The 15,546-nt window shown below is 39.1% G+C and overlaps 1 long non-coding RNA gene across 1 annotated transcript; it reads right to left on the bottom strand.

Moving 5' to 3' along the window:
- Window positions 1–2,208: 2,208 nt before the first annotated feature.
- On the bottom strand, window positions 2,209–12,041 carry LOC102076013 (uncharacterized). Its single transcript, XR_002060944.2, has 13 exons — window positions 11,875–12,041; window positions 9,540–9,611; window positions 9,352–9,450; window positions 7,843–9,026; window positions 7,528–7,750; window positions 7,176–7,341; window positions 6,973–7,055; window positions 6,698–6,874; window positions 6,444–6,551; window positions 3,829–3,900; window positions 3,114–3,735; window positions 2,629–2,715; window positions 2,209–2,261 (listed from the first exon to the last, which is right to left on the bottom strand). It is a non-coding gene; the product is annotated as an uncharacterized LOC102076013 (long non-coding RNA).
- Between the last annotated feature and the right edge of the window lie 3,505 nt (window positions 12,042–15,546).

Raw genomic sequence — 15,546 nt, 5'->3', positions numbered from 1 at the left:
GCTGGAATTAGCAGAAATAGCAGAACAGTTTAGAGTTTGAACGGAGAAAATCGGCTGAAAACTGAGGGAGTAGTTAAGTGCCGAAAAACGGGGGAGCAACTTGAAGAATAAAGTTTAAAGAGAAACAGGAACTCAATAGTGTGGATGCCTCCAGCATCCACACAATAAAGATAAAGAATAAAGAGAAACAGGAACTCAATAGTGTGGATGTCTTTGAAGGCATCCACACAATAAAGAGAAACAGGAACTCAATAGTGTGGATGCCTTTGAGGGCATCCACACAATTACTTACAAATTTGCAACAATACTTTTTTCATTTATCTCAAGAGATTAATAAAATTTAAAAAACTGAATTCTAGAATATATGAAATAAAAATTTACCTTGGACAAGCTTTGTCTCCTGATTAGTTCTCTCTCTCCATAGAGGATCACACCGCTCGTGTAGTGGTTCATAATGTAGATATTATTCCCCATATTCAGCCGAATGGCCCAGTGGTGCAGGAGACTTTCAATGACCTGAGGAGTATAATAAATAAACTTTTATTACTTTGTAAACATGATAAATTTTTTGAATACAAAGGTTAATAAAGAGTTTTTTACTTACGTATACTCAGTATTCAGTCATGAGGATATGCCTGGAATGTAGATCTAAAGCAGTACTTACTAGATGTGTGGGGAACAACTAATGTTCTGCCCCAGCTTTAATGTTAACCTTATGCAGTACTTTTGGGGGGAAGGGGGGTTAATACCCCCCTTTCCTCTCCAACAAGCCAGCTGTGTGGTCTAAGGGTCAGGAACTCACTGTGACGTATGAGAAAGTTGTTACCTCTAATCTGAGATGGGACCACAGAAACAACAACTTCCGTTTCCTGTTGTTTCCACAAATATGCGACCTGTGTTTCAACAAGACAACAGTAACTAAATAAAGTTCTAAAAATTCTTCTTAGGAGAGGTTTTAAATGTAATTTTTAAAAGTATTTTATGTACCTGACGCAACAACATGAAAACATCTCCAAATTTGACATAGATTTTAAGGTAATTTATTTGAGATGTTAAACTACAATAAGAAATTAAAAATTGAGTCAGTTACTGTTGTTCTTGTAAAATTAAGGCCAGTGTCACGAGTTCAAAATATTGGGGATGGATACAGGAGGAAAACCAAAATAACAACACTGGTCCGGCCGGGTCAAGTCAAACGATGATTTTAATGAACACACGTGTGGGAGATGGGACACTGTACGCAGACAGCACCAGATCTCTCACCGAAAACCACACAACAATAGTTTTATGAAAATCAGCGTATTAGATGCGTAAAGTAGGTACAATACAATCAATGTGTACAACTTTTAACACATTAAAAGAACATCTTCTTCTTCCCGAGGCCAGATCCTTCCCAGTAATCTTCTAACTCTGCTTATCCCCTGGAACAAACAGTCTCTCCTGCAAGCATAATCAAACAGCTACAAGGCCTTGCAAACTATTATTTAAATGTTTGAACTCTCCCCTCTACATGAGTTTAACTGCTGCTTGTATGTGTGCGTGTGTGCCTCGACCTCAGCCTTCACTCTGTCTATAAGGACAGAGGCCAACTCTACATGTGTGCAATAACCTAACTGAAACCATACATGTAATCTGTTGAATAAATGTTCTAATCAAATGCCACTACTCAAAGCTTAATAAAAAAGAATATAAATGAATAAAGGATAATAATGAATAACATGATATATGTGTTTTGTAAGCGTGTTCTTTCTATAGCTCAAGATCATTAACACAATAGATTGTTCAGTCCTCGCGCCGAACAAAGTTTCCGACCCTCCACTAGTTGACCGAGCCCCCCTCATTGGCAAGCACAAAAATACAATGCATGTGTATACAAAAGGATTATCACTGCACCTGTAATAGAAAATGTTAATATGGAATCATGACAATACCTGTAATACAAGTTGTAACATAAGGCCGACAGCCTAAAGAAATTCTCTAATGAAGTAACAATTAATGATGATACATAAATGAACTAATGAGTAATTATTGCCAATACACACTACTTAAAGGTTAACAAAAGATATATCTAAATAAAGAATCATAAAATAACATGATGTAAGTGTCTTGTAAGCATGTGCGGCCTTCTACGCTCTACGTCACTTCCCTCAATAGATCAGCCAGACATCCCGCTGACTGTAGCTTTTAACCCTTACTGACGTGAGGACAACTCCATAATAAGCACCAAGCGGCAATATGTATAAAGATGATCATGGTTACACCTGCAATGAAAGATTATATGATTATACCAACACCTGTAAATAGAAGATTAACATGAGGTTATAACAATCACTGTAATACAAACGTTAATGTCAATAGCTTCAATAAATGCTTTAATGCAATGCTTATTATATGATTCTGATGTAATGATAAAATAACAGTAAAATATCCCTTCTCACCAGTAACTTGTAAATGTTACATTTATTGTTGGACTGACATTTGTCATTTTTCTGTGATCTGTAATTTTCATTCATCAACACATACATATAATAAAATCTAATATATAATTACAAAAATATGTACTAACAAACTTGGTTTTTCAAACACATGACATAGCTTTTGAATTAGAGTTTGTTTGTGAAACATCACCTGTAATGCAGTGTCCTTTGTCAGACCGGTTGTGTTTCTCTCAAGGTGCTCTGTCCTTTCCAGTGTAGATGGAGAATCCTCTGGCCCCTCGATTTGTGGTTTGAATTTAAAAGAAAACATTTGTTACTGCTGTGATCATTTTAAGTAATGTTTTATTAAGGAAAACATGGCATTACCTTTTGCATGAATTACACGTTATTAATGCTGATATATTTCACATAATACTAACTAAGTGCGGTGTTTGTTGGCTTACAAAATCATAACAAATGAAGAACAACAACATAGCCTGAAAGTATTTAATGACTGCTACTTTTTGTGGCCTAATTTTTATTGCACAATTTGAAAAGGGTTATTCTATGCATCAAAGATGCTATAATTCTTCAATTCACTTGTTATTTCATAATAATTATTTATTCATGCTGATTGTTATCATTTTTTTCGAACACTAAAGATAACAATTATACTTTAAAAATGGGTGTACTCACTGTCCTCCTGACATCAGAGAGTGGCTCCAAAAGGATCTCTTTGAAGGCCCTTTCCATTTCCTTCATGGTTGTTTACCAGGTGTATTTCAAATGGAGGACTTGTGGGGTTCTTATGTTTAATGTACTTTTTGATTGTGGTGACTACAACATCAGCACAAATTGAGACTGGAAAGTTGAATATTCCAGAGCTCAGTGCTGGAATGGCAACAGATGAAAATTTGTGCTCTTCTGCACATGTCATGACATTCAAAATACCTTTAGTTAAAAGTTTCTTTGCATGGGATATCATGTGCACTATTGGGTCGTTCTGCAGACACGGGCCTACCAAATGAATCAGCTTCATGCAAGGTAGTTTGCCTGCTGTGGTAACTGCAACTTGTCCAGCCTTTAATTTGCCATTTTTGGCAATGAAGACATCACTCTCTGCTTGGATAGTACGTCCTCCAGTAGCAGACTGTGCCTTTGCAAGTCCACCCATGTGAGAGAGACTTTCATTAGCTGCATTCACAATTGCATCCACTTTGAAGGCACATAAATCTCCGTTCCATACTGTGACTGACACTTTATTAGCCATGTATGTTGCTAGTTTTTGGCAAACAGCTATTTGTTCCTGGCTCTCATCCTACAAAGATAGACACATGTCAATTTTCAGAGTCATTTATGACAATAACACACAAAACATAAATGTAGACATTAAAAACACATCTAAAAATACCTGGTTTTGACGAGCATCATGTTGTTTGTGCTGTTCCTGTTTAAAGGTTTGAACAGTGGTCTTCCCTTTTATCTGTTAACAGATAACATTTTTGAATGACTTTATATAATAGAATATAATAGACAATAGAATATGGTCATCAATGACCAGTGTTGGGACTAATGCGTTATTAAGTAACGCGTTACAGTAACTACGTTATTATTGTGGTAACGAGCACGGTAACTAGTTATGCCAAAATCAGGAACGCGTTACTCGTTACTGGGATTTAGATAGGCTCGTTATTCGTTACTTCGTGTGGTGGCTATCGCGCAGCTTCCACAGATTCAGTAACATTAGCAAGTGGTGGAAGGAAGCCAGCAGGTGGATGAGAGAAAGGGGAGGCAAGAGGAGAGATCCGAAGCGGCCGCCCGTCCGAGTGTCAGGTGAACTGAACTTCAGGTAAGAAGTTATGACCTGCAGTCTATCTGAGTCAGATATAAACCAAGTTTAGGTGGAGTTTATTTTGGTTATGCTGACTTTTTCGTACTGCGTGCTAGCTAGCATGACGGGGTTTCTATACAGCTGGGTGGGTGCTATGTTACTGATGTTGAACTTTATTTTGTTCATAAGGTTAATTATTAGAGTTGACAACCGTCCCCTAAAAAACGGAATTGTCTCGTATTCAGAGAAAACATTATGCGTTTCGTATTGTGGTGAAAAGAAACACAGTTTGTCCCGGACTTCAGCTAGAATGAAAAAGACACAAAGCTGGAGTTATTCTGTGTGTTTGCTGCACAGCTGCCCCTTCTTCTCTCATTCTCTCCTTCTACTTCAATCATGAAACTGATCAATGATCAGCTGATCGGCTTTTCTCCCTTGTTTGTTTATCGCCCACTTCGCGCCAGAAAGAGGAAACCAGCGGATGTCGCGTTAAACAACAGCAGCACGTTTGATCAGCTGTTGTTAGAATTTATTTAATATTAATTTCTAGTATCAGCTGATGTTTGCTGGAGCCACAGCTGTAAAAACTGCTGGTCATGATATTGGTTTGGTTATCTGGTGAGTGGGAAACATGAAGATGAAACCAGGAGATGTCCTTACTGAATCATCAGAGCTGAACAGGTGATGGAGAAACAGGTTTACCTTTTAGGTCACATGAATGAGTTGAAGTTATGAATTGTTTCTGAGAGACAAATAACACCAGGATCCTTTTCTATGTAGCTGACAGCTGGTAACTGTGCAGGGGCGGGTCTAGCAAAGTGTTGCCAGGGGGCCAGGTAGGGCATTAACAGGGAAAGGGGGGCACAAAGAAATACTTTCTTATTCTCATTTAAAATGTCTAGCTTTTAATAAATAATTATCTGAGTCTTACAACAAACGATTGATACATATATACCATCAAGACAGTGTACATCACTGTCACAACAGTGTTTGTTTTCATTCAAAGGCTTTATGATTTTTCCTATAATGGTGGTCAAAATGCCCGGGCCGATTTTTTGTCCCAGTCCAGCCCTGTATGCAGCTCATCTGCAGTCTGGTGTTACCTACATCTTCCTATTCAGAAGGCAGAATTTCTGAGTTCTGAGTACAATCAAAAGCACCACGACTGCAGTTTTTGTGTTGGATGTAAAAAGCGCACATGACGCTGTGACGTAGGTAGAATCATGGCGGCGGTCAACGACGGTCCAGGCGTGGGATTTCTCTCGTGGAAATATGCACATTATCTTTTCCTTTCTATTGGTAGGTGGCACAGTGCACTTGTGGCAAGTAAGCAAGCTAGAAGACTGGCACTCTTGCTGGGTATCCAGTTACGGAAGCAACACATTAACAAGAGAAGTCTGAGTAAAACCAAAGTTACTTTCCCTAGTAACTAGTTACTTTGAAAGTAACGAGTAACTTGAAGTAACTGAGTTACTTTTGATGGAAGTAACTAGTAATGTAACTAAGTTACTAATTTAAAGTAACTTACCCAACACTGTCAATGACACAAACTTGTTCTGATTTGAGATGTATGTAACGAGTGAGCATCTGTCCTGCTGTTGGTGTACCATACAGGCACTGATATGACTGTATGAGTGCCTAGTCCCCTTAAAGGACTCTCCAACATTACATCCCAAGTAAACAGAGGAACTATGAGAGAAAAACATGGGCAGTATGTGATGCCCGGTCCAGCTGTACAGAGAACATGCTAGTGTACGATTGCAAACTTGCTTGCCTGCAGTCAGGGCACGCGAGCTGTGCTTAATACAGTAGGTCTCCAAAAGACAATGATCACCCTTGAAAGCTTGTTTAATTCATATGCCCTTGGCCTACAGCTGCTGAAAACAAAGCTGTACATGGTGTGACCAGCAAAAACCAAAAAACCTGAGCTTCCTCCAGCACTTGTGTCACCTACGGACATGCATTTTTTGTCATTAAAGTGGGGGTTCACTAAGGCCTATGCCTAGGTGTAATACATTGTCAAAAAACATAAAAATTTCAGGTAATCAGTTCACGGATGATAATTTATAATTTATAATTGATGCTTTATAAATAGTCAAAGCAGACGCTTTACCCCAGAGGACAAAAGGAGTATGGCAATCGGGAGGACATCACAAGGTTTAATTATTGAAAATAATGGGAACATGATGACTTACCTCAGTTTTCTTTTTCTTCAGTGGCAGTTCTGTCACTAACGGTGACACCTACACACCTTTCCGTTTAATGTGTTTGTCTTTCCATTTCTCCATTTCCACGTGAAAAGACTGTTGATTACACATACATACTTTTAGTGCTTACTTATTTTATCCTCTCTTAATTCTATAGTCATAGGCAAATGTTTTCACTTTTTCTTAGTTTCTTGTTCTATTTGTATAAAACATCATTTTCATTATTAGGAAGTTATTCATACCTTTTGTCTTGATTTTTTCATGTCTGCATATTCAAGCAGGAGGGCATCATGCATTTTTTGATAAATTTCCACAAAATCATCAAGCCTTGTCAGTCTCCTTCTCTGGATACGGATTTTTTTCAAATCCCACTGGCTTTTCTCCATGATTCCTTGGGTTCTGTTGTCTTGTGTAAAATTCTTAAATGCAATAGTACATTGTTTAAGTCAATATCTATGTATTGTAAATTTATATACAATTTATGTTTCTTTTTCACTTATTCTTCTTGCTATGATACCTGGTTCTTGGATTGCTGAATGTCACTATAGAGTTTACTGAGCTGCTGGTAAGCAGGACCAGTACCATGATGTCCAAGATCCCCTAAGAAGAATACAAGTAATTCAAAAACATAATTAAAATAGATAATTCAACATTTAGCACATTTACATTTATTAATAAATGACAATTTATGATAGTAATACAACAAATAAAAAAATGTACCGAGCATCATTGATGACCACAAAGTTGCATGTGGTAGAAGGTGATTTACCAGACCGGCAATAAATTTGGGTGCATGAAAGATGTTTCTTTCGCCCTCACAGTCCAGTGTTGCATTGTCAACAATTGCCTGGAAATGGGTCTTCAAGGGGGCATTCTGAACATCAGTCTGTAAAACAGATATATATCTATATTCAGTAAGTTATCAAAGCAAAGAGAAATTAATTATATAAAATGTTATTGTGGTTTAAAATATATATATATTTTTAATAATTTAAATTCATTAATTCATTTGGGACATACACAAGTAAAAAAGTTATTAATAAGATTACTTAAATAATAAATCTTAGCTAACCTTGTAGTCCTCAGCAATCACAGTCTTTTCATCCAAATCCAGGGTCCCCCTTTTTTGCATAAGGATTTTCAAGTTGTTGTAGTGTTTTGTTACGTTCCTTCCACTACAAGGACTGCAAAACACTATTGCTGCACTATGGACAACATCATCCATGTCTTTTAAGTTATCACAGCATGCAAGGAGCCCAAACACATGCATTCCAAGCCGGTATTTCTCTGGAATGCTGGGAAAATGAACGAATGAAATCACTGTTAGTAGGACCTTTACATTACAAATCTTGTATTCTTTTTTAATTATTGATATAAATGTACTCACTGTTTTTTACAAAGGTCCTTGGCATTTTTCATGACATGGCTCAAACATCGATGAAGAATGGGAATGTTGAATTCCTGTGCTGAATGCTGGCCAGTGAGGAAGACATAGTACTTCTGCAACAGATCCTCTAGACTTGTTCTGCAGAATGTCATGGAAATGGATCGAAGGAGTACTAGGGATCCATCACACATGAACATGACAGGCCTGTTGTAGGCCCGATTACCAAATGCTCTTACCAGATCAGTCTGAAAGGCCTCCAAGAAGTATGTCACAGAGGCTGTAGTGTGGTCACATGTGACATATGTAGCAACTGGAAGAGGAGAAGCACCTTTGGATGGGTTTCTGACAACCAACTCATACACATAGTATGGTGGCCTTCCAGCACTTTCTTTTCTTATTATACTTCCAGTGGCATCAAAGTACACAATGTCTTCGTTGCATCTTTGATGAAAAACTGACAAGGTTTTCTTAGACCATAGCATTATGCCCTTTGGATGCATCAGAATCTTCTGCAGTACATCCTTTTCAGTGTCCTGATACTGTTGAATTATCTTTTGTAAGCTCATCAACTCATTGGGATCTGCTCTACTGGCTTTTCTTTCAGACCGTGCAATGTTTTTCAAGACTTCTTTTGTTGGAGCATCATCCCTGTTGCCAGATTGGATCACCTTTTGTGGCACTTTCTGTAAAGACTCCAAGTACAAGCTCCTTGGTAATTTGTTTTTGAGGAGTTCTCCAGCACTTTGACGTGATTGTGCACGCACAGGCCGCCTTTTCAGCTCTTTGTTATTATGCCAGACCTCACCTCCTGTAAAAACGACTTCTGCTTTCAGTGTCTCTTCGTCATAAACCACCACATCCACAGTGACAGGGCAGTCCTGAAATCTGCAATACCCCATACACCTGAAAACCGGTGCTTTTGATCTTGAAGAGAGTTTTTTCACACTGTGTCTCCAAAATCCAAAACTGCAGTACGGATTAAGGGTTCTGATTCCACTAGCAATTATATTTGTCCACTGCAGTCCTTTAAATAGTCTTCCTGACTGATGTTGCCGTAACTCCTTCCATTCATTCTCATTTATGAAAAAGAAAGTTTTCTGCTGTGGCAAACCAGATGTGAAAAATCTTTCTCCTGAACTGCTACTGTCTGTGTTGACCTTAGCTGATTCATCTGATTCATTCCTCTGCAACGTACAGATATAGATTTCAAAAAAATATATAAATACTTTCAATGTTTGTCACTACAGTGTCTCTATGAAACAGCATCATTATGTTACAATTTCACTAATGAACCCATAGTACAAGTAAGTGAATATGACTAAGAAATATTTATTTTACCTCTAAGGATCATCACAAAAAGATTTTAACTTTAAATTTAAACTTTGGATTACATTTCAAAAGACAAAATTTTTATATAATAATTACATGCTGATAGTGTTTAACAAACATATAAACTCCGTGTTTTCTTTCTCTGTTTTGCATTAAAAACAGCGAAAGTTATGAAATTACCTTAGCATTTGCATTTGAAGATGAAGATTTAGAGTCACTCTCGAGGGATTGTGTGTCTGGGGTATGGATGCCGCTCTCTGCAGTTTTTTGAAGTGCATCCTGGGAAGAGAAAGCGTTTTCGTTTATTTACAAATTAATGTTTTTCCAAGGTATCACAATGTAATACTAAATAATATACAAATAATTACCTCTTTTCTTGAAGGTAAAGGTACATTTCCTACAGATTGTGGAGACTTTGGCGCAACAACGTCTTCCTCATTCTAACGAATCACAAATTAATTAAAACATAACAATTAGACTGAAATATCTGTATGTCTTTGTTAACATACATTATTACAAAATATTTTGAAAGGAATCACTATGTAATGACGGTTTTATAAGGGAAAAAATATTCAGCAAAGGAACATAGTACTATAATTATTGTAAATGATAAAGTAATATTCTGATTCAGATTTTGGAACTTGATTGGGCAATAACAAGATCAAATGGAGAAATTAGAAGGGTGGAAGACAAGGAGTGAAAAGTTAGTCAGGAGCAGGAGGATGAGTTGGTTACTCCTTTAAAATGGAGGTCAGATGTGACACTCAGGTCTTTGTGAGGCTGTCCTGTGGGTGCTTAAGGCTCTACACCTCATGGTTTGGTGATTTGCTTTGATATGTGTTTACTTGCTGTTAAGCCTATTGTAATCTACAGGGTGGGCCATTTATATGGATACACTGTAATAAAATGGGAATGGTTGGTGATATTAAAGTCCTGTTTGTGGCACATTAGTATATGTGAGGGGGAAAACTCCTCAAGATGGGTGGTGACCATGGTGGCCATTTAGAAGTCGGCCATCTTGGATACAACTTTTGTTTTTTCAATAGGAAGAGGGCCATGTGACACATCAAACTTATTGGTAATGTCACAAGAAAAACAATGGTGTGCTTGGTTTCAACGTAACTTTATTCTTTCATGAGTTATTTGCAAGTTTCTGACCACTTATAAAATGTGTTCAATGTGCTGCCAATTGTGTTGTATTGTCAATACAACCCTCTTCTCCCACTCTTCACACACTGATAGCAACACCACAGGAGAAATGCCAGCACAGGCATCCAGTATCCGTAGTTTCAGGTGCTGCACATCTCGTATCTTCACACCATAGACAATTGCCTTCAGATGACCCCAAAGATAAAAGTCTAAGGGGGTCAGATCGGGAGACCTTGGGGGCCATTCAACTGGCCCACGATGACCAATCCACTTTCCAGGAAACTGTTCTTCTAGGAATGCTCGGACCTGGCACCCATAATGTGGTGGTCCACCATCTTGCTGGAAAAACTCAGGGAACATGCCAGCTTCAGTGCATAAAGAGGGAAACACATCATCATGTAGCAATTTCAAATATCCAGTGGCCTTGAGGTTTCCATTGATGAAGAATGGACCCACTATCGTTGTACCCCATATACCACACCAAACCATCACTTTTGTTGTTCCAACAGTCTTGGAGGGATCCATCTAATGTGGGTTAGTGTCAGACCAATAGCGGTGGTTTTGTTTGTTAACTTCACCATTCACATAAAAGTTTGCCTCATCACTGAACAAAATCTTCTGCATGAACTGAGGGTCCTGTTCCAATTTTTGTTTTGCCCATTCTGCAAATTCTGTGCGCCGATCTGGGTCATCCTCGTTGAGATGCTGCAGTAGCTGGAGTTTGTAAGGGTGCCATTTGTGAGTAGCTAATATCTGCCGAAGGGATGTTCAACTAATGCCACTCTCCAGTGACATGCGGCGAGTGCTACGCTGTGGGCTCTTGCTGAATGAAGCTAGGACAGCCACTGATGTTTCTTCATTAGTGACAGTTTTCTTGCGTCCACATTTTGGCAAATCCAACACTGAACCAGTTTCACGAAACTTAGCAAGCAGTTTGCTAACTGTAGCATGGGAGATGGGTGGTCTCGTAGGGTGTCTTGCATTGAAATCTGCCGGTTACTGCGTTCAACAGATATCAACACAATTTCGATCCGCTCCTCACGTGTTAACCTCTTCGACATGTCAATGGCTGTGAACAAAGAGAAACTTGTAAATAACTCATGAAAGAATAAAGTTACGTTGAAACCAAGCACACCATTGTTTTTCTTGTGACATTACCAATAAGTTTGATGTGTCACATGGCCCTCTTCCTATTGAAAAAACAAAAGTTGTATCCAAGATGGCCGATTTCTAAATGGCCACCATGGTCACCACCCATCTTGAGGAGTTTTCCCCCTCACATATACTAATGTGCCACAAACAGGACTTTAATATCACCAACCATTCCCATTTTATTACAGTGTATCCATATAAATGGCCCACCCTGTACTTTCTTGCTCTCCATATGACTCATTATTACTCTGTTTCAAGATTTAAATTATTTTCAAGATGACATTTTGGAGTGAATTTGTTTTATTTGTATCTAAAAAGCTGGATCTCTACTATAGCTGGATAAGGTTGTCATAATGGCTTCAAATTTTAAATCTGACAGTAAGTGTATGACACATTTCTTACAATGGAAGGAACATCATCTCCAAGTGTTGTCTCTACAGTAGGAAAATCAGTCTGTAGCGAGGGACCCTCTACCCCTGTTGTGGTCTGTAAAAATATTTGATTTTTGCATAATAATTTTTATTACAGGAAGTTCTACCAAAGAAATATCTGTTCTTTTTTTTAAACTTTTTTTTTTAAATGGAATAAATATAAATACTTTATGAAAAAACATTGCTTACCTTTTCATACTGCAGGACTGCTTTGAGAATTTTTTTCCTATTAAGACATGTATTAGGCACTCCCAAATCTCTTGAGACATTTTCCCAAAAGCCATGCATTTTGTGAATACTGTAGGTCTTTAGACTGGTCCCGGGTTCAGCATACTTGTGAATGACCTCTAATATATTTGGCAGGGATTTTGAAATTGTCCGTGCCTTTTATGTAAAAGAGAACAGTGACATTAACAGATCATACCTTTGTTCAATCTGTATCACTTACAGCACAATAATGTATCACATTATTGTTTGTTAAATTACTTGCCTTTCCAAAAACTGAAAAAGTGCAGGTCCTGAAATTTTGAGACAAATGAAAATTAATACAAAGAAAAACAAACCATATGAACATATCTGTTATCCTGAGATCAACCTTGCAATGCTGATCAACAATAACATATGAAACAGCATAAATGTGAACTCTTCATTTAAGTTTAATAGACTTCAGAAAACATTTTGGGGCACTCCAAGTACCCACACTCTATCACTAGGTTTACTAAACATGCGCAAATTTGCGTAACTTCCCTAAACCCAACACCCCCTAGAATTACTGGCTTTTTTATTTTCTGGTGCAAGTCCTGAGGTGTTAAGCACCCCTGCTGAGATTTTCACAGGTCGTCAGGTCGTTTCTCCTCCAGCTTTTGTTGTGCAAACCACCCATTATCCTTGAGGCCTGGCACATTTGCATTTGCTCACTCAGAGTTGCTCAGATCCAAGTCAGGCCAAACCTCTGTGTTACAACTTTCAGAAATGCCTGCCGTACCTATACAAAATATCCCACACATTGACTGACCTGCAAATATAAAAGACACATTCACACCTTCCTCGACTCTCAGCACAGATCTTCCATTGTTCCATTGTCACTGTGTATGTGAGGAAGTGGCATTGCTTGACTACAGCACAGTGCTGTGCATAAAAGCAGACCGACCCAGGCGGGAGAATCATTTCTTGTTCGCATTTCTGAGAACGCACATCAGGATGGCCTCCATATCACTGCCACGCAGGAAGAACCTCTCCGCGCAACAGGCTTTGGCCTTGCTTCAGGAAATGGACGAAGCAGATTCTGATGGAGGACAGGTTTCATTTGTCCAGCAGGCCACTGATACCTCCTCAGAAGAATCTGAAAAGGAGACGTAACAAGAACCCAACATGCCTCCACGGAAGAGGCCCCGTGGTACTGGGAAGCCCAGCCAGAGCCACACGGCAAAAGACGGCACTGTGTGGGTTGAGGAGGACATTGGAATGCCCAGTGCAGAAGCAAATCGCTCGTGCTTCACTGCGCAAGCTGGACCCACAGAGTCTGCTAAGGTTTGTCACTGCCATAGTAGATATGATATTTAGATAAACCCATTTAGCGTGAGGTTCATGTAAATTTACCATTCTCTATTTGTTTATCTTCCAACAGCGTAAGATTACAAGTGTGCTCCAAAGCTTCCTTTGCCTGTTAGACGTGGGAATGCTGCAGACCATCAGAGAGTGCACGGTACATCAAGCCCGCAGAACAGAGCCGGACTGGAATTTTACACCAGTGCTACAATGTTTTCTGATGTGTGCTATACAGGCCTATAGAAAAAAACATATACCCATGACTCTCTCTCTCTGCTTTTACAGTGTGGTGTAGATGTGTTGGACCAAATGGCACGAATGTATTCCATAAGAGCAGCAACACGCAGGTGGCCAGTAGCGGTTTTCTACAATATGCTGTACCTTGCGGCGGTGAATGCCTACATTTTGTACAAGGCATGTACAGGGTGGACAGGCAAAAGAAGATTTTTTCTGAGTCTTCTAGCTCAGCAACTTTGTTTCCGATTCATGCAGCACAAGGAAATATTAGCACAGAGGCAGGCTGCTGAAGCTGCTGCAGCTGCTGTGCCAGGGACTGTAAAGACAACGCAGTGCCAGGTGCAAGAGAGCTGCAACAGGAATCGCAGCAGGTTTACCTGTGCAACATGTCAGAAATTCACCTGTGCCAAATGCAGGGATGAAGGACACTGGGTCTGCAAACGCTGTAAAGTTTGAAACACTTTGAAATCAAACAGACTTGTGTACCCATATATTGTGAATGTGTGTCTTTTGTATGTAGGTTGTAACACAGAGGTTTGGCCTGCCTTGGATCTGAGTAAACAAATGCCAATGTTGCACACACACACACACACACACACACACACACAGCAAATCTGCATTTATTTGTCCCACAAGTGGAAAATCTGCATTGTCATTGCCAAAAAGTGGACAGTGCAAGACAAAAGCAGCTAAATAAAAACTGTACAAAGAGCACGGTATAGAAAGTGCACTATACAAACAATCTCCAAAAGTTGAATCTGTTCATCTGGACGTAGCGTTTTGTGGGAGAAACGTTTCGTCACTCATCCAAGTGACTTCTTCAGTCTCAGCTGACTGCAGGTTTCCCCAAACCTTATAAACAGTACATTTGCATAATGACTGAAACCTGTCCACATCCTGGACAGGGAAGAACGCTGGTTTGAGCGCGGAGTCAAGGAGGCCATTTACGTGAAAAGGGAAAGACCATCTCTGAATCGAGGAGGGGGCCTAAGGGTACATCTTTCGCCATCTTACAATGCTGTGATTGCAGCCATTCCCCAACTCTCTGTGAATGGTACTCATGGCCATTGATCAGTGTTCTTTGATCAGTGGGTTTTGGTCAGTGATTGTTGATCAATGGTCATGGGAATTTGCATAATTATGATTAAGGAACTGACCTCACAGCCCATTGTTCCTTCAGTGGGCTGGTTTCAGTCATTATGCAAATGTACTGTTTATAAGGTTTGGGGAAACCTGCAGTCAGCTGAGACTGAAGAAGTCACTTGGATGAGTGACGAAACGTTTCTCCCACAAAACGCTACGTCCAGATGAACAGATTCAACTTTTGGAGATTTACCTTCCTGGATGATTGAGAATGCATCAAGACATATACAAACAATCTGGAAACATAAATATGGACACGTGTATTCAAAAATATTGGTGTGTGTATACACACACACGTGTGTGTGTGTGTGTGTGTGTGCGCGCATGTATGTATGTATGTATGTATATAGATATATAGATATATATATATATATATGTATTTATGTGTGTAGATATAGATGTGTGTGTGTGTATGTGTGTGTATAACTAGACTTTATGCATATTATGTAAGGTGTGGCTATATAAACATATGTACAACTCTGTGTATATATGTTTATGGACAGGCATGCAATGTAGTGACAAGGATTGAAAAGAACTAATATTGCATATGAGAAATATTGCACATAGAAACGACCATGGTGTATTGTACGCTGCAGGTAAGGAAGAAAAGTAGCCTTGCAGGTAAGGAAAGACCTGAATCTCTCATAGTTGGGGGTTGAGGGAGGGTGTGTTTGCACAAAAAACGCAGGAGAACAATGGAGCTGAAGGGCTGTGA

Source organism: Oreochromis niloticus, unplaced genomic scaffold, assembly GCF_001858045.2.
Source record: "Oreochromis niloticus isolate F11D_XX unplaced genomic scaffold, O_niloticus_UMD_NMBU tig00003806_pilon, whole genome shotgun sequence".
NCBI classification, from domain to species: Eukaryota; Metazoa; Chordata; class Actinopteri; order Cichliformes; family Cichlidae; genus Oreochromis; species Oreochromis niloticus.
The sequence above is the reverse complement of the archived record's forward strand: the minus strand, read 5'-3'. Positions and strand labels throughout refer to the sequence as shown.